This window comes from Giraffa tippelskirchi, chromosome 2, assembly GCF_054371585.1.
Source record: "Giraffa tippelskirchi isolate mGirTip1 chromosome 2, T2T-mGirTip1v1.2.pri, whole genome shotgun sequence".
NCBI classification, from domain to species: Eukaryota; Metazoa; Chordata; class Mammalia; order Artiodactyla; family Giraffidae; genus Giraffa; species Giraffa tippelskirchi.
In genome coordinates, this window is record NC_137276.1 from 10,610,249 (window position 1) to 10,636,415 (window position 26,167).

The 26,167-nt window shown below is 42.8% G+C and overlaps 1 long non-coding RNA gene across 1 annotated transcript; it reads right to left on the minus strand.

Moving 5' to 3' along the window:
• Positions 1 to 1,637: 1,637 nt before the first annotated feature.
• Positions 1,638 to 13,956, minus strand: LOC145537937 (uncharacterized). Its single transcript, XR_014076518.1, has 3 exons — positions 13,897 to 13,956; positions 3,635 to 8,230; positions 1,638 to 2,177 (listed from the first exon to the last, which is right to left on the minus strand). It is a non-coding gene; the product is annotated as an uncharacterized LOC145537937 (long non-coding RNA).
• Between the last annotated feature and the right edge of the window lie 12,211 nt (positions 13,957 to 26,167).

Consider the following 26,167-nt stretch of genomic DNA (forward strand, 5'->3'; position numbering starts at 1 on the left):
TCAGTTTTGATAAATGCATAAGCCTGTGTATGAGATCCCCACCCCTAGCAAGATGTAGTCTACTTCCATCTTCCCAGAGGTATCCTTGGATGCCTTCCTAATCAACCCCTTGCAACTCCAGAAGCAATCACTAGTTTGTTTTCTATTAGCATATATTAATTTTCTCATCTAAAACTCCATACAGATGTGATCATCTGCTGTGTACTATTTTGTATGTGGTTCCTTTCACTCAACATGATGTTCTGGACATTCACCCGTATTGTTTCATGTCTCTGTGTTTTGTACCTTTTTATTCCCATGTAGTAGTCCAGTGTATAAATCTATCACCGTTTGTTTATCCATTCTTCTACTGATTGACACTTGAGTGGTTTCCAGTACATCACTATTATGAATAAAGCTGCCATAAACAAGTCTTTTTCTAGACATGTGTTTCTATTTCCCTTGGGTAAATACTTCGGAGACTGCTGGGTCATCAGATAGCTGTATACTTAACTATGTAACAAAAGTGGTTGTAACATGTTACACTCTCACCAGCAATGTATTAGAGATCTGATAGCTCCATAGCCTTGCCAATATCTGGTGTTTTCAGTCTTTTTCACTTTAGCCATTCTAGTGAGTAGGTACCATGATTTCATTGCAGTTTACTTTATATTTCCCTGAAGACTAATGAAGCTGCATGCGCTTTCATGTGTGTATTGGCCATTTGAATATTTTCTTTGGTGAATGTCTGTTCAAATCTTTTGCTCATGTTTTTTTATTGGGTTGTTTGTCTTTTTATTATGGAGTTCTATGAATTCTTTACATACCCCAGAATCAAGTCTTTTATCAGATATATGTGTTGCAAATGTTCTTTCTCAGTTCCTGGCTTGCCTTTTTATTTTCTTAACAGCGTCTATTGACAAGCAGAATTGTAAAATTTTGACTTCGTTCAATAATTGTTTTTTTCTTTGAAGTTTAGGGCTTTCTGGGCCCTCTCTAAATCATCTTTGCCTATTCCAAGGTAGTAAAAAGGTAGTCCTAGGTTTGCTTGTAGAAGCTTTGTAGTTTTACAAGGCACATGCAGGATTGTTCTCCGTAATGTATGCCAACTTGTATTTCTTACCAAAAAAATTTGGTAGTCAGTACTTTTTATGAGGGCTTCCCAGGTGGCTCAGTGGTAAAGAATCTGCCAGCCAATGCAAGGCATGAAGGAAACATGGGTTTGATCCCTGGATTGGGAAGATCCCCTGGAGGAGGAAATGAAAACACACTCCAGTATTGTTGCCTGGGAAATGCCGAGGACAAAGGAGCCGGGTGGTCTATATAGTCTATGGGGTAGCAGAGTTGGACACAACTGAGCAATTGAACATATACACTTTGTATTACTTCTGAACATGGATGGAGACATCACCTTGCAGACTGATGAATTACAGAGAGCTTTAAAAATCCCGACTAAGTTCCCCGTGTTTACATCCCGATCTGCCCCTCTGATGGTATGTGAGTCAGGTCAGGGATGGAGGGATGCTTTCTATACGGTCCTTAAATTTACTTTGGGTGGTGCTGCTTGCCTTACCCCAGCCCACATGTGCCTGTCACCATACACAGGGTCACTCTGCTGTTGAAACCTGACATATGTTAAATACCCGTGTTGACACTTCTTTTTTTAAATGAATGGGCTTTTTATTTAACTGGTGGCTGCTGAATTTGTGGGGGCTGCCAGGTCATTAAAATGATGTTTGTTTGGATTTGGCAGAATGAAAAATTGGACTTATATTTACTTTTTTTTTGGTTCCCAAGGCTGTTCTCACCATTCCCCATTAACAATACTCTTTTGAGTTTATGAAGAAGCCATTACAGAAAAGAATGAGGTGCAGAAGAGGTTCGTGACATGTTCTAGGCTTCATTGGTATGTGGGGCCTCTCTTCTCCAGTCCCTACAAGTGAAGAAGTTGAAGAGGCCCTGGATTATACAAACAAATTAGGAAAGGAACTGTCTTTTCTGAAATTGCATATTAATTGTACAGATCATCATTGGGTCCCAGCTGGTCAGTAATTTATACGTTCAGGGACCATCTTCATTTGGGCCTTAGGGGGAAAAGGGCTGGAATCAGAATGTTTGAATTATATTCTGTGTCTTGCTACTCGTTATCAATGTGATCTTCAGTGGCTGCTCTTCTCTGTGGGTCTGGGTCTTCTCACCTGTAAGATGGAAACAATAATTACTAGTGCATCCATCAGAACAGGCTGACCTCTGCTGAGGTCATCAGTACCACTCCAAACCTTTTTGTGTTTTTCATAAAATCTCACTTTTTTTTTTCTTGAGTGAAATTTATGTATTTAATTCTTGAGCATCCCCTGCTGGGTGTCTCTTTCATGTGGTGACTCAGAGATTAAGATCTCTTTGTATTTTTTTTGTCATCTCACCAAGGGGCTCCCAAAGTCACAACAGGGCAAAAAGGGATATGGAAGAATCCCACTGCCTGGCACCTGCCTTGCCTTGGAAGTGACATTCATCATCTGTCCGTGGGAGCAAGCCACACTCCCCTGCCCCCCACCGATGGAAGGCTGGGAAAGGCAAGAGGGCGCACAATGTGCTGTTTGCCGAGTGCTTCCTGTCTTTGCTGTGTGTCATGTATACTCTGCGATGCTCAAATGAAATCACAGATTGAAGTACTTTATCAATTTTTCACAGTATTTATAACAGGATTATATTACTTTGTATTTCATTCAGGATGTGCCGATTTTGATATGTTTGTTGCCACTTATAGACACTTTTTTCTCCCCTGTTGCTTCTGTTTAAAATAGAAACAGCAGCCCTGAGGTTTCTTAAAGGCTGGTTGGCAAACAGGTTCTTCCACTCTCTATCTTTTTGCACCTAAACACTTGGTCACCCATCACTTGATGCGAGTAACAGAGTGAAAACACATTGGAATGAGTGGAAGATTTGAATTTTAGAAGAAATAAAGAAGACCTGTAGGAATTTGAACTAGCTGCTGACAACCCTGCCAATTTTGTTTTAACGGCAAAGACGCCTCTATAATGAGCCGCTGGCATGGCATGCAAATCACACGTGGAGACCTTCCTTGAGTAGCTTCAATAGGACCCCTATCAATCTTGTTTGTGTTACCGATTTGCTTAGTGAAGCCACTTCTGAAAAAGAGTACAAAGGCAGGCTTCAATGCAGCTTGAGCCAAATTATTATAATTCTGGAATGAGTGGAATCTGAAATAATGCGGTTTTATTTTCCTTTGCACTGGGGGTTTCTATGTAGTATTGGAAGAGGAAGAAATATTTGTTTTATTTAAAAGACACACAACTTTCATTGTGTTCAAAGCGGAGTTAGAAAACAAGTCAATAAAACAGCCTCCTGGTACAATGGGACTTGTTCTGGTATTAATTTCACTGTTCAAGGCATTTAACTCAAAAGATCTGGGGTTTTTCCCCCTCACTATTTGGCTCATTTAAGTTTGAACTCAGGGCTCATAAACATAACTGCAAAGTCACTGTCTTTGTTATGAGCTTTTTTTGCTGTTGTTTAAATTTCTAAAGCTCTGAGCCACGGATTCTGTGTGGTGGATACACTCAAAGTCTTTTCTCAGGAGGGGTGACCCACGCATATGGCCATAATCCAGTGATGTTATTATAATAACACTTACTCTTGTTTTCTTTCGGCACCGTATCTGTATAGAACACTGCGCGTGGAACACGTGTTCTTAGGCTTGGAATAAAGAAGAGCTATTGGTTATCTTCCTGCCTTGGCATCCATTCCCCCTCTTCGGTGACATCCTTTCTTCATTATATTCAATCTTGGCGAGACTTTCAGTTGAGATGCCCTCCGCTTGCTTGACCAGGATAGGAGTACATGACCAAGCTAAGCCAATGAGAATTCTCTCTCCTGGGAATCTGCATATTGATTTTATGGGTGGAAGCCATTAGAATGGATTCTTCTCGAAAGTTGCTTCCTGAAGAGGTTATCATTATTTCCTGCTACCTGAACTCCCAAAGGTCCTCTGAATCTTTAATTTCCAACACTTGGTACTTCATCCTTTCCTTCAGTTCTGTGTGCTCCCCAAACCTTCCCAGTAGTTTTTTTTTTTATTATTATGCTTAGATTAATTCTGGTTGGCTTCTATTGCCTGCAAAAACAAATTCTTTTTCAGCATATTATTTATTTGCGTTTGCCATAGAATCACAGAATTTCAGTAGGATGGAACCTTAAACTCAAAATGCATTGAAGTGGGGTCTGAAAGGTTGGCCAAGCTCCTTCGTGACGTTATAATTTCACTTATTAAAAGTGGTCAAAAGAATGTTTTCTGAAGACTGAAAATATTTTTCTCTCCCGGATTGTCCCCTGGTCATAAGAATTAAAGTTAAAAGAATCCTCTTCATTGTAGACTTACAATCTCAATCACTCACTTGGCCTTGCTACTTGTGATTCTCATCGGCGCCTCAGTCACAAATCGTCTAAAACCAGATGCAATTTCCTCCAAACCTGCTCCCCAAGGAGCCAAACAGAGGAGAGATCAGGATAAGAAATGAGTTCTCATTTTCTTTCCATTGCAACTTCTCATCTGGTGGCCTTACTAGAAGGGTGATATCTAATAGAATAATTTAGGACTGTATTTTTTCCAGAAGCTTCTAAAAACTCTTGTCTATCTACCTATATTCTTCATTATAAGTACATTACTAAGTTTGGAATATAGAGAAGAAAAAAGATGGCATCCAATCCTAGTATGCGCAGAAAACTCCTATTAACATTTTGATCTGGTTCCTTTCCTGTGGATTTTAATGACATGCGGCTAATAGAAAAAAAAATGCATTTTTCATCTTGCTTTTCACTTAGCATTGTATAATAAGCAGTCTCTGTATGACAATATGACTTTCATAACCATCTTCCAAAGGGGGCTACATATTTTCTAATAAGTGGCTATTCTGCATTTACTCAGCTTTTTCTCTTCTGGACATTTAGACATGTCTAGTAAATATAGAACACTCAGGTTTTATACTTAAACTTGCCCTGGTTGAAGAACAATTCAGACAGCTCCAAAGTTTGCCACGGTGGGGGATTTGTAAAACATTTTCAATTCATTTGGTTCCTTTGCTACTAGAGACAGGGCTGCTTAGATGTGATTGCTTATCACAACATAAATATCTGTAGTCACAGAGCAGTGGGAAACTTTTATAATCCTCATTTGTTGCTTACCCATGAAAATTTGAAAGCACAATGGACTCTTTTTACTCCTAGGCACTAGCGTTGGTAAAATTTTAATAATTTGTATTTAATTTCTACCATTGAGTTTATTGGGTTTAAGTTTTGGATCTCAACCTTCTTGGATTTACTTCTGTTCCCTCCCTTATATTTCAGCAGCGAGTGATTATGTTTGGGTTTCCACTCTTGGAGGGCAATCCTTGGTCTGAACTGTTTTCATTTATTTTATTTTAAAATTACAAAGACATTTCCAGTTATATTTGGTTTTGCAATTCATTCCTCCTCTGTTGCACAAAAACCATAAAACCCACATTGTCTGAAAATGCTGTGTTGAGCAAAATGGATTCAGTCCTCTTTGGAGAACAGAAAAGGATGGAGCCAGTATGTGCTATAAACATTTCCAGGGAGATAGTCTCTTTCCCAGAATTGGTTTTAGTCAAAGGCTGCTGACCAGTTGTGTGATTTCATTTGGGGTTGCTGACCCTGGACCCTACTTGAACTTGACTCTGGATGTCATGTAGGCATCTACCCACATCATATCTGCGTCCTCAATCTCCATTCCTGCTGGTTCAGCCCCTGCTGTTATTTTTTAAGGACCCGAGCCATGTAAAACCAAGACTTTGGATTTCTGAATGAACGCTTCTAATGTTAAACTTGGTGGTTTCCTGTCACAGAAGCAAAGACTTAGTGAATTCTGATCGTTCTGCAATGTGGAGCTTACTTTTCCGGTTAGATTAAACATCCTCATTCCCTTCGATTGCAACATTTGATCTTCCACGCTCAGAATCTGCAAATTCTTTGAACAGTTTACTTTCAGCAGATTACAACTGGCCTTTCATTTTCCAATCTGAGGAAAACCAAGTGGAAAGTGTGGGTTTGCTGGGGGATTGTTTTTCCTGCTTGCCCTCATATTTAGTTGAGGACTGTGATAGATGGGAATCAGATGGAGGACTTTCTCATGCAGGCCCTTGCTTCTGGTAGGCACTTGTGTTCGCTGTTGGATGGGATCCTGTGTGCCCTGCGTCCAATCACAGGTATGAGTACCCGGCTATTGTGGTGGCGCTAGTGGTAAAGAATCCATCAGCCGATGCAGGAGACATAAGAGGCACGGGTTTGATCCCTGCGATGGCAAGATCCCTGGAGGAGGGCACGGCAACCCACTCCAGTCTTCTTGCCTGGAGAATCCCTGTGGACAGAGGAGCCTGGTAGGCTCTAGTCCATGGGCATGCAAAGAGTTTGACACAACTGAAGTGACTTGGCATGCAGGCATGCATTGTGTCAATGGCAGTTGTGGTCTCAATCCAAGACTTGAAAGAGACTTTTGAGAGGATCTGAGACTTGCCCCCTCCACAGAGACCACTTCATGATCTTCCCTGCGGCCCCCAGCCCTCTTTCGCTTCCCTGAGTGAGGAAGGAAGAAGAGGGAGGAATATCTGGGAGGCACATTGCCCATCATGCTGGTATTCTTGGTGATTGCTATTGTTGTGCAGTCACTAAGTTGTGTCTGGCTCTTTGCGATATTCTGTCCATTCCTGATGGGACTTGAGGGGACAAGTGTGCATGCTCTTCTTTTTGGAGTACCTTTGAAATCTGAGCATCCCACAGCAGTCTCCCATGCATTTTGTATCCCCTCTGGTGCTTACTCACATCACTCTTGTTATTTTCACAAAGCCTCTTATCTCTGCTAGACCATGAACTAACTGAGAGTAGAGAGACAATTGATCAGCAAATGCTTGCTGAATGAATAAATAAAAGTCATTTCTTGGGGTCTCCCAGGGCCTCTCTGCTGAGCAGAGGAGTGGTGACATCCTAGTTGGATTTGAGGAGGTTCATAGATACTCCATGGACCTTCTTTCCCATCAGCGGCCTATATTGGTTTCCTGTGGCTGCCATGACAGATTACCGTAAACCACATGACTTAAAACAACAGAAACTAGTTCTTTAACATGTCTGGAGGCTGGAAGTTAAAAATCAAGGTGTTAGTGGGGCCCCTCTCCCTCTGAAAGTCCTAGGGGCAAATCTTTCTGTGCTTCTTCTGGGTTCTGGTGGCTCAAGTGTTCTTTGGCTTAGAGCTGCCTAACTTCAGTCTCTGCTTCCATCTTCACACGGCTTCTCCACTCCTTGCGTCTTCTCCTTTTCTGTCTCTTATGAGGACACTTGTCATTGGATTTAGGAGCCACCCATGTAATTCAGGAGGACATCATCTTGAGATCCTTAACTCAATTACATCTACAAAGACACCTTTCCCCAATAAGATTACATTCACCAATTCTGAGGATAAGGATGTGGATATAATGCAATATATGGATATAATGTAATGTAATATGTGATATCTTCTGGGGGACCACTGTTCAACCTAATACAGCCACAGTCTGAGTCATGCAAAAGGGGATGACTGTCTCATGCCCCTCCCTTCAATTCCACACACACTTGCCCATTCTTAAAGAGAAGATGGACACCTTTGATGTTTCCTCTGCTTTTTCTTCCTAGGCTGTGCCGCTTGTTTAAACATGGAGCCTCTTCTTTGAGCAAAAGGGCCAAACATCCACATTAGTTGGTAATTACTTGTGAATATGCAACTGAAAAATGCATTCTTAGAAAATGCCATTTCATTACTTTATAATATGTTAGTCATTTCTGAAAGGCTGTTTGGAAGATGTCCTTTTGATGTCAGTCAGCATTTGAACTTCCTAAACACTGAAGAAAGAATGAAATCCCTCCCTGTTTCCAGAATGGTTCTTATTTGTTCTGTGTCAAGTCATGGTCCTTTCAGCAGTGAGATTCTAAGTCCAGCTCAGATGTAAGGCAGGCAGCTTCTTGAGAGAAGCTATTACCTTTTGTTTATTTCTCTCATCACTTGACTTAGTGATTTTTGTTTGGCTTCAGTCAAGCCCTGACAGTATAGAATCAACCATTAAATGGGTTTTCAAAGGCACAGTTCTCGAAGGATCCCCTAGAGCCACCTGAGGCTGGCTTTAGAAATAAACAGAGGTGAGTCGACCATCTCACTTTCACTGAAGCATCTAGGCTTTAGTCCTTGAGTCTAGAAAGGGAGAAGATAGATGTGATTAGGGTCAGAAAATAAGAGATTCTGGCCCCTTTGCTCATCAGGGAGTGACCTCACATATGTCACTTTAACTTCTCTTGTCTTCAATATTTCCCTCTCACATGGGTCCAACACTGTCAACCTTTCTCTGGTTCTGAAAATCCAATGCTCCTTCCGACTCTCAGACTCATTTTGAGCTCTAAAATAAAGTTTCTACAATTGATATCTTTATCTAAATTATTTTTCAAAACTAGTTTGGAAGTTGGAAATAGATAATTGACAAAGTAACCCGTTACTTTCTGTGTATTCAGGCCCTCAAAAGCAAATATATATGCTTTTATACACACAGACACACACACAGACACACACACACACACACACACAGGATGTTGAGGCTTCCCTGGTGATTCAGTGGTAAAGAATCTACCTGCCAATGCAGGAGATGAAGATTCAATCCCTGGGTCTGAAAGATCCCCTGGAGAAGGAAACGGCAACCCACTTCAGTATTCTTGCCTAGGAAATCCCATGGACAGAGGAGCCTACAGTCCATGGAGTTGCAAAAGAGTTGGACAAGACTTAGCAACTAAATAACAACAACATGTATGATGTTACAGAAAAGCCCAAATGAACGTTTTGGCCAACCCAATATATACAGATTGCATCTTAGAGTTCCAAGTTGCCTTAGGAGGGGAAAATCTTGGATGTCCTTACTCAGGTCTTAGCTAATACCATCTATACACCCTTGCCTTTCATAACTGAGATGGTTTTCTTAAATAGCAGGTTGTCTAAAATTTTAGTGGGAAAATAGCTATATTAACCAGTATACATCATGCCAATAGCAGCCCCCATCTCAATGACTTAACACAATATACTTGTATAGCTTGCTCACACAAAGTGTAATGTCGATCAATGGTCCTGATCTGGAAGCTCTCCTGGGAGGGAAGCTGCTCCTCCAAACTGTGACCCAGATTTCCCCCATCGTTTGATTTCATTTAAGAGCCCATGCCTATGGCCTGGAAGAAAGAGGCAGGGGTGGTGGTGGTGGGGAAGCAAGAAGGAAGGCACCAGAAATCATGTGATCCCTACCGAACTGCGAAGGATGTTGGGAATGCCATCTTGCTTTGTGGCCAGGGAGAGGAAGGAGGTTTGGTGAGCACATGGTAGCCCCTCTGCCATAGTAATTCTATGTCCTACTTTGGAGTGATGAAGAGGCAGAGACTGAATGATTACCATGAGCTCTCATGATATAGCTGGGTAGATCTCAAAAGAAAATTTGTAATTTCCATTGCACTCCTGAAGACATTGATGCAAGCTTCCCTTGTCATCATTTTCTACCACAGAAACATTATTTAACCCAAGACTGTGGTTTTATTCTTTAATTTGCATCATATGCACTCAATGCCTCATGGGAATAAAATGGGAGGTCCTGTGGGTGATGGACAGCCTCTACACACTAAGGTTGATACTTCCTTGTAAAAGGGCATCCAATCACATCTTAAGAGGTCAGAAGGATAATAATCATGATAGTAGCCAACATCTATTAAGTGCCTGCTCTATACTTTGCACCATGGGCATGCTTTAGGTCTATCTTCTTTAATCCTCTCATTTAATCTCTATGTTTTATTTTACCCAGTGACTTGGAAACTGACTAATTCTAAGGGTGGATCTCTAAGTGATTTTGAGGAGAAGAACAATTCTAATTCCTTTTAAGGTGATCCCCTTGAGAATAGCAATCGTTTGGATGGATAAGTTCTGACAAGTTTGTGAAAGCATCCGTCACATGACCATAGGGTCCCATCTTGAGTGACTTGGTTGGGGCTTAGGGCTGGCCTGTCATCACTCCTGCTAGCAGATGAGGCTGCCCATCTGCTCTTCATTTTTGATGTTGCCTGCTCAGCTGGCAAGCTTGCAGTTAGAATGTTGGAGAGATCTCCCTGTCCATCTAACTGGACAAAATTGCCTGTCAAAAGTGGGGTGTGTCAGTATTGTCTTGGGGGTCTCATGTTTTGAGGAGCTGTGTTTTGGGTGACGTAAATTGAAGAATAACTGGAGTGGTTGGGAAAGGTGGTATTAATGGGTTCAGATACTTTTATAGATAAAATTAACATCTCTAAACATCCTTCTTTCCCCTAGAGGTAGTGGCTCCTTGTCCAGCAAAAATTTGAGCTCCTATGCATTATTCATATTTATCCTACACAAAGGTACATGGTTGGGGGGTGTCTGAGTCCTTCCTTCTTTCCTCCACAGCTCCAGAGATATCCCTGAAGACAAATTTCACAAGGACTTTCATGGGAGTGGAACAGAGTTGAAGGCCATCAAACTGTTAGAATGAACACTTAAGTCTTTAGGCAACAGGTATCTCCAGCATAAAGAAAGATTTTATTTGAGATGGACACTCAAAAAGATTTTCAGAACAAGTTTTCAAGGGAACTTTATGAAACCAAGACAATGGGAGACATTTCTTCACACTGGAAGAACTAGGTCTAGTGACATTTGTCTTACTGTGCAAAGATGATCAGAATCTGGGTCAATAGCTTTATAAGTCACAGCCTCTGCTTCAATGTGTCATAAGGATTCGGATGAAAATAGGCTAAAGCAAAATGTCTTTAATATGTAAAATTGTAGCTTTCAGTTTCTGAAATACAGGTTAAAAATTCGTTAGTTTCATTCACCTGTCTAATGGGAGGAGGGAAGAGGCAACAGTTCTCTTAGGATTAAACAGTGGGTTTGAAAGCCAGCCCTTAACTGCATATATTCATCCTCTCCCGTGGCCTTTTACTCAGATGTGTGAAGTTGGCCATGATGACTTCATAATGCAGTCTCAAAAACGGAGCTGCCACAGGAGGTGAGTGTTCTCTTCCATCCATTTGTGAGCTGGGCTGCTCAGCTGGGGGTTGTGAACATCTAGTAGATGATTAAATAAGACAATATTAAAGAAATACCAGAGCAATTGATACTCACTCTTAAAGAAGGGACTTGGTCAGTGACCTTGGCTTTCTAGGAACACATGCTCTGTGAGAGTAACATAGATCTTTCTCTCCATTTTCTGGTCAGAGATTGTCTTGTCTTTGCTCTCAGGCCTTGCACTCCTCTGCTCTGACACTACCAGGGCCAACAACACCCCACCCCCTCCATATGTATATTCTGGGCCTAGTATTTATAGGATAATCAAATTTTTGTTGTTATTCAGTCACTAAGTCATGTCTGACTCTTGGCAACCTCATGGACTGCAGCACACCAGGCTCCTCTGTACTCCGCTATCTCCCAGAGTTTGCTCGGATTCATGTCCATTGAGTCAGTGATGCTATCTAACTATCTCATTCTCTGCTACCCCCTTCTCCTTTTGCCTTCAATCTTTCCCAGAATCAGGGTCTTTTCCAAATGAGTTGGCTCTTTGCATCAGGCAGCCAAAAGTATTGGAGCTTCAGCTTCAGCATCAGTCCTTCCAATGAATATTCAGGGTTGTTTTCCTTTAGGATTGACTGCTTTGATCTCCTTGCAGTCCAAGGGACTTTCAAGAGTCTTTTCCAGCACCACAACTCAAAGACATCAATTCTTTGCTGCTCAACCTTCTTTATGAGCCAACTCTCACAGTGACTACTGGAAAAAACCAAAGTTTTGACTATACGGACCTTTGTTGGCAATGTGATGTCTCTGCTTTTTAATATGCTGTCTAGGTTTGTCCTAGCTTTCCTTCCAAGGAACAAGCACTTTTTAATTTTATGGCTGCAGTCACCATCCACAGTGATTTTGGAGCCCAAGAAAATAAAGTCTGTGACTATTTTCATTGTTTCCCCATCTATTTGCCATGAAGTAATGGGACTGGATGTCATGATCTTTGTTTTTTTTTTAATGTTGAGTTTTAAGTCAGGCTTTTCACTCTCCTGTTTCACTCTCATCAAGAGGCTCTTTAGTTCCTCTTCACCTTTGCCATTAGAGTGGTATCATTTGCATATCTGAGGTTGTTGATATTTCTCCTGGCAATCTTGATTCCAGCTTGTGATTCATCTAGTCCTGCATTTTGCATTAGGTGTTCTGCATATAAGTTAAATAAGCAGGGTGACAATATACAGCCTTGTCATACTCCTCTACCAATTTGGAACAAGTCAGTTGTTCCGTGTCAGGTTCTAACTGTTCCTTCTTGACCCACATACATATTTCTCAGGAGACAGGTAAGGTGGTCTGGTATGCCTATCTCTTTAAGAATTTTCCACTGTTTGTTGTCATCCACACAGTCAAAGGCTTTAGCATAGTCAGTGAAGCAGAAGTAAATGTTTTTTCTGAAATTCTTTCTTTCTCTATGATCCACTGAATGTTGGCAATTTGATCTCTGGTTCCTCTGCCTTTTCTAAACCCAGCTTGTACATCTGGAAGTTCTTGGTTCACTTACTACTGAAGCCTAGCTTGAAGGATTTTGAGCATAACCTTACTAGCATGTGTAATGAGTGCAATTGTATGGTAGTTTGAACATTCCTTGGCATTGCCCTTCTTTGGGATTGGAATGAAAACTGACCTTTTCCAGTCCCGTGGCCATTGTTGAGTTTTCCAAATTTGCTGACATGCTGAGTCATGCACCTTAACAGGATAATCAGATAGAACCACCAAACAAGTATGTAGTCTATCAATAGGGTCTGATTTGAAAGTCTTTCTTTAAATAGCCATTACAGCCATAAACTTCAGGAAATAGGCTAATGATGATTATAAAATTTACTATTGAAAGTATCTATTATTTTCCTGAGAGATGACCTCTCTTATCCCAGTTGGGCTGATTATATCTCCATAGTTAACATTTCATTATGGCCTGTGTTTTGCTCAGGGTCTCTTTTAACTTGCTGAGAGCTGAAGCCTGTCAGCTGGGAGCTCTTTTGGGGAATTTGATTTTATTAATACTTTACAGTTACTGGCCTTTAATTAATGTTAAATGAAAATGGGATTCTGAAAGCATTACAGAGGACTTTTCACTGGGGTGTCAAAATAGTTTAGAGTGATTAATAAGCTTTAAATGACCATCACCAGAAATCATTTGAATTCCATTTTGATGGTAAAGCTTTGCCAGGAAGATGTTTATAATTTTTTTTAAAATGTGTCCTTGGGAAAAATTTCTATCTGATCTTACTAGTAAGAAATGTAGCATTTCTCCTGAGCAAGGAGTTTGTCCTTAGTGTGGTGGGGGGAGAGGGCTGTTAGATCAACATGCAAGGGCTATGTTGGTGGCCTGTCCTGTGCCCTTATGGGATGCCTAAGCCAGATTTATTTATTCATTACTGTTTCCTTCTACCCACCCTGCTCAACACACACACACACACACACACACACACACACACACACACACACACACACACACTCTCACACTTCTATTCTGGAGAAAGGTGGAGGAGTATAAACAAATAGAAGCTAACATTTACAGAGAGCCTGTTGCGTGTCACATGGTGCGGTATTTATAGGCAGTGTCTCATTCAAATCTTACAGTAACTCCCTGAGGTCTTATTATTCTCCCCATTTCATGGATGAATATACCAAGGCTCACAGTGATTAACGAGTTTTCAAGGTCCTCAGCCAGGAAGTGGCAGAGTAGGATATAAATGAGGCCATTTTCAGAACTCAGAACCAGTCTATTATAATTTTTCACGGATAAGCAGGTGAGATGTCAAATCCTTGCTCACCTGTGGGCAGGCCTGGAACTCAGGGTGGGTCTCCACATTTACAAGGAAATAGAGCAGGTCAGAGGACCAGAGGAGAGGCTCTGTGATGCATACTAGGCACACTCGATGGAGGGAGAGGCTGCATCACAGTGGCTACCACGGTACCCAGGGCCAGCGGGTGCCCCCTCCTACCCGCGTCTGCTGGCCAAGCAGCTTCAAGGGGGATGCTAGCTGCTGGCAGAGGGCTTTATTGAGAAAAGATAGCAGCCTTGACTCCACTCAATTTCGTAAGCATTGTTCAACATGTTTACTATAATGTTCTCCTTTCCATATTTTTATATAGTGCCTTAAAAATGAGTCTGAAGAGTTACCTAGAAGACTCGAGTCAGTCCTGGATCATCCAGCACCAGATTTTAGCTCAGCCTGTTCTGTCCCAACCCTAAGCCTTCCCTTGGGGAGCTTGGCCCCTCTCCCACCTTCACTGTGAGTTCTTTTCGCTGGAGACCTGGAGCGTAACTAGGACACTGAGTGATCACATGGCACCAAGCCGGCTACTTTTATCAGGCAGCTTCCAGGTTCAGGCACCATGTGTGGTTTGCACGTTCAGCATCTGGTATATCCCTCACAGCAACCTGTTTCTCCTGTATTGGCTTCTTCTGGAATAACCACACAAAGGTGTCTGCAGCCACACACACACAAACATGCATGTGCACACACACAGAGACAGACACACACACACTCCCTCCTTGAGTGGGAGTCTTTAGATGATTTGAGTCTGTTTCTCTCCAGGATCCTGGGTATTGGAGAGCTCGGTGGCTGTAACAAGGAAGCTAATGTAACTGAGTCCCTGTGTGGCTGGACTGTCCGTAGGTAGACTTTATGTCCATTCTGTGTCACCCTGGTTGTTGCCCAGCAAGGGGACTGGAGCCCTTATCACAGTTGTCCTTTCCCATCCCTGTGTGTGAGTTTTGGATCACTGTCTGTCTCCACCCACAGCTGGAAGGACAGGGCCCTTTCTCCTTGCTTCACTAAGTGCTCTGGGGCTAGGGGCACCTTGGGTCCTGCCTGGCCCTTGGGGAGTGGGGCCTGAGTGAGTGAAGGGGAATGGGATGGTGGGACCCCTCAACAGGCTGGGAAGGGTCCTGGCTGACGTCTCAGATGCTCTGGGTCAGTGGATGCCATCTCATCCCCTTGTTTAGAAGAGATGCTGACTGCTCACCTGTGGAGAGGAGTCTGGGAGTCTGCAGGGCCTTCAGCTGGCCACGAGTTGACCACAACTTGCACTCCAGTCCTATCTGCCGGGACATGGAAGCTGCCGAACTTCAGAGCTGAGAAAAGTAAACGTCGCCATAGAAACTGTCTACTTAATTGGTTGAACTTTATAATGGGCCCTCCTGGAGAGGCCTTGTGATCAGGAGCTGTTTTCTCTCAGGTCCTGGGGGTGGGGAGTCTGCTATGACAGCTCAGCCTCTGATATTCTTGCCCTTCCTGCAGGGCAGAGCCGGCCTCCTGCTGTTCCCTTTTGTGTATGTGTGTGTGTGCGCGTGTATGTATGTCTGTGCGTGTGCAACCATGTTTGTGTTGTGAAGGTGTGTGTCTTTCTATGACTGTGTGTGTTGGATGTGAATAAATGCATCTGTTCCTAGCTGAATGTATGTCTGTGTGTGCAAGGATGATTGTGCATTTGGTGTGTGTTCATGACTGTGTGCAGAATATCTGTGTGTGCACATGGATGTCTGTACATGTGAGTGTGTGCGTCTGTGTGCACACATTGTGTGTGTTGGAGAGAGTGTATTGGTCAGTGTATGTCCATGTGTGTGTGTCTCTGTCAGTGTGTGTGTGTGTGTGTATTCCTGACTGTGTGTGCACTTGACTGTTTGCAGAAGTGTCTGCATCAGTGTGTGCACATGAATGTCTGTACTGTGCGTCTGCATGCACACATAGCTGTATGTTGTGGGTAGGGTATAGATCAGCGTGTGTCTGCATGTGTCTCTGTGTGTGTGTCTCTGCGTGTATGTGTGCTTGCATGACCCTCCCACCCCCACCCACAGAGGAGATGATGGCGTGTTGCACTCCCCACCACTCCGCATGTTGATATTATCACTTCTGCTTCCCAAGTCTGGCAGGAGACGCAGAATTAAACACAGACGCTCTGGTGCCAAAACAAAATCGTGAAAAGATTTGAAGCCCCCATTCCCTAAACTTGCAGCCTATCAAACTGGGAACAAGCCCGGCTTTGTTTTATTTCCTTCATTGAACGAGGATAGAACAGTCTGGAGCCACATTGGTTCTGATAGAAGAGCTGACTCAAAGCCAGGGAATTTAAAATTGCTGAAACTCAAGGCAGCATGGAGACAGCAAGATGTGATGAAGGGAAAAAAGCTTATATGGGAGGTGGAGGGGGAAGACATTCTTACCTCGAGGTAGGAATGAGGAGAAGTGGCAGCCCCATTTTTGAGAAACATAGAAGCACAAAGAGGAAAAAAAAAAGTTGGTTCAGTCAAAGAAACCTGGCGAAGGTCAGCAGACTCTGATCTCTGCATCCAGGGCCTGCATCCAGGGCCAGCCCAGTGGGTGGTACTGACAGTCAAAGGAGGCAGAAGGAACCGAGTCCATTTGAAATTGTTCTCTTGTCCAACCCTCATTTCACCTCTGGGGAGACAACATCTAGTTGGGAAGCCATGTCCTTGGGTCACAGAAGTCTGGGGTCTCTGACTTCCAGCCCAGTGCTCCCTGCCCCTTGGGGTCCTAAATGGAAGGTGAGAGCCGGCTTCACCCAGGATCTCTCCCAGCTTGCTTTGCTGGCTCATTGCTTCTCTTTCTGGAAACAAGTTTTTCTCTTTTATTTGGAGCCTCTGATCTTGCACTGGCCTCACCTGAGTTTTCTGATTTTTATCTTAATCCTAAGGTTTTGCAGTACGGTATCAACCAGGTTGTGTTTCATCAGTGACTAAGGAGTCTTTTTATCCCTTTATCCTCCCCAAGGGAATTGATGACAATAGTTCCCCAAACCTACAGGTCCCAAGGTGGCTGGCTTCCAGGTCAGTGGAAAGGAAAGAAGTTTGTGGGAGGGTCAGGAAAGGCCATAAGAACAGAGGGTGTGGGGGGAGGTCAGGGGAGAATAATTCTATTGCCGGGGGTTGGGCGTATGGGCCTGCTGGTAGAACATGTCAAAGGCTCATCACCAACTCATGTGTCACAGATGGTTACTCCTGAGGCTTCACTGGTGGCTCAGCTGGTAAATAATCCACCTGCCAATGCAGGAGATGCAGGTTCAATCCCTGGGTTGGGAAGATCCCCTGGAGAAGGAAATGACAACTTGCTCCAGTATTCTTACCTGGAAAATCCCATGGACAGGGGAGCCTGACAGGCTACAGTTCATAGGGGCATAAAGACTTGTATGTGACTGAGCACACACCCCCGAGGGAGTATCCCTGAGACCATGTCTGGCCCAGAGCCAGGCTCCTGCTCTTGGACTGGGCCTCTCTCCCTTGAGGTCATCAGGCCAGGGGCATGGGATTTCTCCCACTCTGCTCCATCCCTTCCTCCAGGCTCACCCTCCTGGAACAGCCACCTCTGTATAGAAGCCTAGCCCTTCCCAAGAAGAGGTCCTTGCTCTGTTCTGAGAGCTGCAGGCTGTGGGTGTTTTAGCTATGACCACATCAGCTGCTGACTTCATCACCCAGACTCCATCCCATGGGTACCCCCAACAGTTGTTAAAGCCCAATGCCTAATCTGTCCCAGTTCAAATGATAGTTCTTCCTTCTGTTATCTTTTGCCAAGAAAACTTTGGATTATAAATCTCCTTTATTGGGGCTTGTAAAATGAACTGGGATATGTTCATAGAGGAGAATACTCTGTAGCTGCTAAAAAGAAAGGAGCGGATTTATGTAAAGGAACGACATCCACAATATTATTTCTGACTCTTTTCCTTTGATAAGTTAAAAAAGCCAGCTGTAGAAGAGCAGGGATTGCTTGATCCCATTTTATATTACATAATGAGTATATGTAGCTGGAAAAGCATATAATAAATTGTTGGCAATGGTGATTTTGGGGAGGTAGGGCTTGGGAAATTATAATTTTTACTTCATGTATCTGTTCTCTTCCTCTCCCTCTCTGTTTCAATGGATTCTCTTGAGCATAAATAGTTTTTAAATTAAAAAAAAATCTCAATCCAAGATGGCTGGAGTTCATGGTAAGCCCACCCCATCCCCCTTTTTTGGGTGGCAACATCACAAGGGTAAAGATTGAAGAGACCCGGCTTTTCTCTTAGCCAGGGGTTTTAAGTCTTTTTTTGTGCCATGGATCTTTCTGACAGCCTGATGAAGAAAGAGGATTCCCTTCTTAGGACAATGCTTTAAATACCTAAAATCGAATAGAATTACAAAGAAAGTCAAATATACTGAGATGTAGTTATCAAAAATGTTCAAATTTAGGATATCATAATATATGTGCTCTTTCATACATTAAAATACGAGACCTAGCTGCAGGCCTCATAACCACTATAATTTAGAATTAGCAAGAGAATACATGATATTTTGAGAAATCTGTAACCCTTGACTATTACATGCAAGTATCTATAATTGCCATCAGTGACAGAGTCAGATATGCTAATACTACTCTGGCCTGGAGTTTTCCTTCATAAGTGAAGGAAATACTAAATTATTGTTAGGGGTGCTAAAAATGAAGATGTAAATGAAATGTTTTCCCATTCAGTATTACAGACCCTGATTTGAATTTCCCAGGCTGAGAACACCTACCCTTAATTGGCTGTGAGACACTGAATCATATTATTTTGTCTCTCAGAGTCTCAGTCTCTCTATCTGGGAAATGAGGACTTAGCTGTGGCCAATGTGTCTTGTCTTCTGTGTTGCCTGTAATTGACTAGTAGTGACTTGGTGAGGCACGTGGAAAACGCTATCAAGATCACCTCTGAGATCAATTGGAAAGAAGGCTGGGAGTACTCGGTGATGTCTGCCATAGGCACTAGATGGGCGAAGGGGAAAAGCAGGCTCGGCAGATTTCCATCCCTGGGCCTGAAGAGGCTCTGATACTCTATATTGAGTCTGAAACGAACTATTTTCTTCTAGTTAACAGTATCTAGTTAACAGTTTCTCCTGTCCAAGAACACTAACAACATCAACGATTGTTATTAGTAGTCCTTCCTGAGGATTTTGTGTGTGTGTGTGTGTGTGGCATGGTCTCCCCCAGTACACCCCCTCCCGCAGACCACATCTTCTGATAGACTTTCCATGAAATGAAATTGTAAGCATTACCTCAAATTTCAGTGATACAATGGTTACTGGGAACAGATTGTCTAGAAAGAAAACAAGAATTAGTAAACACTGTCTTACAAATGAGCCATCTGGAGATTTATTTACATAAGAAAAGAGGGAAGACTTGGTATTTTCATGCTGGGGTTTGTTTCTTCTACAAGTAGCCACAGGGGTGTATTTGTCATGAACACACACGGAGCTTTGTAGCAGGGATTGCTGAAAGCACGAGACAGCAATGCTCCTTTGGTTGGTTATTTGGAGAATGGGAAGGAGAAGAGAGAGCGAGTGGGAAAGCCACCAAAAACACCCGCCACAAAAGCCCCACGCTTTTTGAATGAAATTTAGTATATGGGATTTCAAAATGCTTTTAATGCATTCACACCCTAGTTTTAAAATTATGTATTATCACCAAAGTGTCAAATAAGAAAGATTTTCCCATAACAGGGTCAAATTTGGAGGCATTGAACAATCCTGCCAATGCAGAAGGACTGAAGAGTAATGCTAGGTGATCAAAACCTTGACACAGTTTGAATCAGTGTGAAGAGTGATCTTAGACCGCAGAGAGACCCCTGGGTGTCAGCCCAGCTTTGCAGAACCACTTAACCCCTTCCTCTAGCTTGTCTGTTTACCACTGTTCCCTCAGGAATCACACACTGAAATAGTCATCTCTTCCTAGGAGACCAGCCATGGGCTTCCCAAGTGGTTCAGTGGTAAAGAATCTGCCTGCAATGCAGGAGATGCAGGAGACTCAGGTTTTATCCCTGGGTTGGGAAGATTCCCTGGAAGAGGAAATGGTAGCCCACTCCAGTATTCTTGCCAGGATAATCCCATGGTTAGAAGAGCCTGGCAGGCTACAGTCCACGGGATCGCAAAAGAGATGGACAAGACAGAAGGGCCCGAGCATGCATGCCTAGGAGACCAGCCTCAAAATCTCTCCTCCCATTCACCCAGGAGTGTTCATCCTTGCAGGGTGGACACCACAGAGTAGATAACGGATGGGTGGGGAGGATCCCATGGGTGATGCACTTACTAAGCCCTCAATCCCCCAGTTGGATGACACCAAAGAGAATGGGGTTGCATTGCACGTGACACCTGCAAAGTGATAGTCTTGGTAAAAATAGCCCACTGTGTCTGGACAAGCACCGTTTGGCCAATAAAATATAAGTTAATAAGACAACGGTTGGACTGACTTTATAGAAAGATAGCTTTCTGCTCCCGGACTGGGCTGGGTTGTAAAGTCTCTTACATGTTTGCTCTGGAAATTGTATAGCTCAGGGCAGCAGCTCTTTAGAGGGGCAAGAAGAGGCAAGATTGAAAGGGCTGAGCAGGTCCGTCGCTGCCCTGGGGCCCCTGGAGTCAGAAACAGATGTAAGGAGGACGGGAAGTGAAGCTTGAAGAGTGAACACAGCTGGAAGGCACCCAGCAATTCAGAGCCATCAGCATGGAAGATAATTACCTGCTGACAGGTTTCTGATATGTACCTGAATGGGTGTGTTTGTGTGTCGTCTGTGTGTCTTTTCAGGCAACTCAGGGGCATATTCCATCCTCCATACCTGGGCAAGAGGGGGAGGGACTCATAAATAAAGACTCAGAACCCCTAAGCATTGTATTGTGAACAAATCTGCAATTAAGCTTGAAAACGTGGAAGATGTAAGGAAAAACAAAATTTGAAATATAGGAAGGTTCTGAGAGAGGAAAAGCCAGAGCAGTGCTTTGGGTCAGTATCTGGCCTGGAGATGTTTCAGAAATGGTTATAAAGGAGTATGTGATAAATTGGCCACCTTGATGGAAGGGAATTATAAGAAGAAAAACAGTCAGTATGGATGGCACACACTTGGCCTGGCTCTGGGGTTTGGACCCTTCGTGGCCCATCTCACTGTAGACACTCTGTGGATCCATTTTCCAGAAGACCATCCAGAGGCTGAGTGTGGGTAAGTGAGTTGCCCAAGGGTATACAACTAGCAAGAGGGAGGGTAAGGATTTAAAGCTACATAACCTGACCCCTGGCTTTCCCTGATGGCTCCGCGGGTAAAGAATCCACCTGCAATGCAGGAGACACAGGTTTGATCCCTAGGTCAGGAAGATCCCTTGGAGGAGGGCATGGAAACCCACTCTAGTATTCTTGCTGGGAGAATCACATGATCAGAGGAACCTGGCAGACTATCGTCCATGGGGTTGCAAAGAGTCTGAGATGACTGAAGCGACTGAGCATGCACCACAAACTCAGCCTGACCGCTAAACCTGCCTTCTTAGCTATTACTTCAGCAAAGGTGACCTTGACCTTCTGAAAGTGACAAACGGGAGCCAAGTGAAGTGGGAGGAGCACTGGAGTAGGAGAAGACTCCAGCTTATGAACCTAAGACTCTTCAAAATGTTGGGCAAAGTCATCCTTATTTTGGTATGTTCCTCCTATAGGATATCATTATTTTGGTATCCTTCTTATAAGCATTATGATTTATCACCACCAATATGTGGAATAGGATGATACAGTTGTAGCATATTGGATTTTGTTCTTCAGACTCTTAAAAGGATGTTTATGGGGCTCCGAAAGTGATGCCAGACAATAGTGAAATTAGATAGTTTTCCAGTTCAGTGATTCCAAACATGGAGGAACTACTTGTGATATCTAAAAGTTGTGCAGATTCTCACAGACGTACTTGTATATTTAGTATCCAATGTTGATGAAATGCATACTATCAAAAACTACTGTAAATTTAGAAATGCCTATAAGTGAATTTATTTGTTATTGTTACACCACCTACACATATTTGAAAACAGTCATGTATGCATGGAAGAGACAAAAAGATTGCTTAGAACACAGACCAGACATCCTGAGCAAGTGTGGTTAGGAAGGTATGTTTCTATCCTAAAATGAGAAAGGAAAGGATCCTTTCCAAGTAGCACAAAGTAGTGTTCGTGTCTTTAGCACCAAATGGACCTCTTGACTTTCTGTACAATCCAACATGATACCATGCATCCTGAATGATTTGCTCAAGAATGAAAGTTGATTTTGAGGAAACAGTGGTCTAATTTGACCATTAAGGATGTCAGACTGAGTCTGACTCTTAGATGAAGTAAAGGGTGTGACTTGTTCCATCAAAGTCATTCCAGAAGACTTGATCTCCAAGACAGCTAAGGGAAACCATAAGTTCAGGACCCATTTTCCACTTCTGGTTCCTATCGTTGAGAGCCTCTGCTGATTCCCTGGTGATAGCAATTGGGGGAAGTATGACCTATGGAAAAATGAAGCCTGCAGCTCTACCGATACAGTCCGTAGATGTTTCTCCCCCACCCTCCCATTTCCAAGGGCAGGACTGGCTCTATATAATTCATCCTTGCTTTTTCAGTCCTGATGCCAGAAGCAGCACATTCCACAGGCACTTGGTAGGGTTTTATCTGATTGTCCCTTCCAGGGACTGACAGAGGAACTCATTGCTGATGGAAAGGAAAGGTAACGCAATACGGATATTATGCTGCTTTTCCACGGAGGCCCATAAGGAAGAATCATGCTTGTGATCCATTCATCTTTTTCCCTTTCTGAAGTTTTCAAAATTTAACCAGCCAGAACAAATTGGTGTCATCATTTTCAAACTCATGGTACTGGAATTTTCCTATCATTCCTGATATTTTCAACTTGAGTGCCAAATAGACTGCTTTATCCTTAGAAATGAATGCTCTCTTCAATTTGCAGATATGGAGACAGGAGTCATTATGTCTTCCTCTGTCTTGACACGTGAATACCCACCCAGAGACGATGGAGGTGTTAGTGGTTTCCTCTCACTTTTGCTATCATACAACCTTGCACGAGATTGCGTTGTGAGTGGCAATTCTGTCTTCCGTTGCAAGGACAACATTACGCATTTTGCTAAGCTTTTGGAGAGAACACAAGTGGTGAGGATTCAACAGTTATTATGAGGAGAATCTAGTAGGCTTACAGTTCCAACTTGTTTGGGGGCTCAACTTCTGGAAGACAGCCTACAAAAATAGCAATTTACAGGAAGAAAAAAAAAAAGCAGGTCCTGAGGCATTGGGTCGGGGCAGACATTAGTTCTATTTAGGGCTTAAACCAGCCCACAGTTAATTGTAGGTCTCTTGCATTAGCTTGTAGGAGCAGTAAAAGCATGTAATTCAAGCTAATCTGATGGGCAAATGAACTGGGTACTTGGTGCCAAGTGAGATCGTGAAACAAAAGGACACATATGTTTTCAGGAAAAAAAAACAAACCAAAACACAACAGTTTCAACTGTTGCACACGTGAAACTCTGGAGAATTCGTCGGAAGTTTTGTCATTTTAGGAAAGGACCTTGAGGGTACAGTGGATGTACTTCTGAAGCCCAGAGCTCTCAGTTACCTGGGCAGTGAAACCTGTGGCCTGGAATAATGGGGAGGAGAACAGCTTTCAGAGAAGGTTTTTTTTCAACTGACTGTCAAACCTTTCTTTAGACAGTGCCCGTGTCTGGTGGGTCTTTGCGTTCATTTTCCCTGACTGTGCACTAGAATCAGCCCAGGTCCCATCCTTGAAAATTCTGATTTAATTGGTCTGGAGTGGGACTCAGGGACCGTTTCTTTCTAAAAGTCACGCTGGAGGAGTGTGATGTGATGATAGGGATTAGAATTCAAAATACTTGTATGTGCATGAGAGCTCAGTCATGTTCAACTCTCTGCTACCCCATGGACTGTAACACACCAGGCTCCTCTGTCCATGGGTTTCCCCAGGCAAGAATCCTGGAGTGGATTCTTGCCATGCCCTCCTTCAGGGGATATTCCCGAGCCAGGGATCAAACCTGCCTCTCCTGCATTGGCAGGTGGAGTCTTTACCACTGCGCTACCTGGGAAGCCTCAGAACCACTGACCTAGGGGCAGATAGGGCTGAAGGAAGGTGAGCTGGTGGTTGAGGTTAATGGCTTTTCTTTTAGCTCCTGCACGGGAAGTGAGAAACAGCCAACTGTGAGGTTATAAATGAGTATTTGACACTGCGATGACGCCATTTTGTCGTCCAAGTTGTGGGATTAGTGTTACTGGGGAATTAAGGCACAGGTGATTTTTCTAATGTCATTTGTCCAGAGATTGACTTCTTTAAGCAGAGATGTAATGCGACCCTGGATAAGACCAGTTCTAATGTGCTGTCTGCCAGAGCAAGTCCTCACAGGAACGTGGCCCTGACCTTCTTCCTTTGATCCTGAGCCTCAAACCAGGCTTTAGTACATCCTTTCCCTGGCAGGGCTACCCTCCTGGGGTCCAAGATGTGAATATCTGTTGGTGAGGTGCCCTTTAGGAGAGTGAAACAAGCAGGCAGTTTAATCATTTAAGTCAGAAATTATCCCTTTCAGCAAACACGTGTCAAGCCAGTAGTTTAAAAAAATATGTTAAAAACAGTAGTCAGTGTGGTTTGAATACATTTTGTTAATTTAAACCAATTATATAAAAGTTTGTGTTAAAATCAGGTGTTTGGTTTTTACCATTGAAAGAAAAACTTTAGAAGGCAAAAAAAATTTCATACCAAAAATGCATAATTTGGACTGAACTCCAGGACTAGAATCCTCAAAAACTGGAGGCAGAAAGTTAAATAGCAACTCAAACATAAGCTATTAAATGGCTTGAAAATGAGATTTTGAAAAACATACTACTGATTAATAGGGTTCATCAGAAAGGACACTAAAAAGAAAAAGCATTCTTGCCTGTTGCAGACTAAATATTAAGTCCACATTAGGGAAACAATGGATATATTGTTTTTATACTCTAGGTGTTTATATATATACTCCAGAGTATAAAACAATGGCTATATTGTTCTATATTCTAGATGTTATAAGTGGAAATTGAAGTAATTACTGTGACTTCATATTGGGTTAGCAAGTCAACATAAAAATTGTAAGCATAAAATTGTGGTCTCACTGGAGGCATAACAAGCAACATCATTTGTGTCCTCAGGTGTGCAGGTAAGATTTTCTTAGATCAGGTAAACCAAGTATGGGAAGGTGGATGGCAAAAATGACTTCTTCAGAAACATTTAAAACAGGAATAAAACATTCACATATAGATAGGAGCTGGTGAGTGGGTAACTTTGATGATTTTGCTAGCATTTTAAAGTACATGAATTTCCCAGAGGGATCTGAACAGCAGACCTGAGAAGGCTCCATTGCAGGGTCCAAGGTTAGTTCACTCCTCCCTCCCTAATGAATATCCTTGAAACGCGTACTCTGTGCTAGGTGACTCCACAAGGAACATTTATGGATGTGGGATTCTAAGTTAGTCAGCATTCTCTATAGGATGTATGTCTATCTCTGTCTCCATATCTATTGCTATTGTCAAGTATATTTATGTATATAGCACTATATATATGTATGTATGTGTGTATATATATATATACATTGATATATACATATGAGAGATTTTAAAGAATTGACTCATGCAGTTGTGGAGATTAGCAAGTCCAAAACATTCAGGGTAGGTCAGCAGGTTGGAAACCAAGGAAAGAACGGATGTTGTAGCTCAAGTTTGAAGGTCATCTGCTGGCAGAATTTCCTTTTCCTTAGGGATATCAGTCTTTTTTCTGTTAAGACCTTCAGCTGATTGGATGAGGTTCACCCACCTTATGGAGGGGAATCTGTTTTATTCAAAGTCTACTGGTTTCAGTGTTGTGTGTTTGTTGTGCTTAGTCACTCAGTTATGTCTGACTCTTTGTGACCCTTTGAACTATAGCCCACCAGGCTCCTCTGTCCATGGGATTTTTTAGACAAGAATACCGGAGTGTATTGCCATTTTCCTCGTCCAGGGTATCTTCCTGACCCAGGGATCAAACCTGCATCTCCTGTGTTTCTTGCATTGCAGGCAGATTCCTTACCTGCTGAGCCATCGGAGAAGCCTGGTTTCAACGTTAATGTCATCTAAAAAATACCTTCACAGAAATGTCTAGAATAATGTTTGACCAAATATCTGGGTACCCTGATCTAGACAAGCTGACATATCAGATTAACCATCACAGACAGATTCCTTGTGTGTAGGATGAAAGAGTCAGG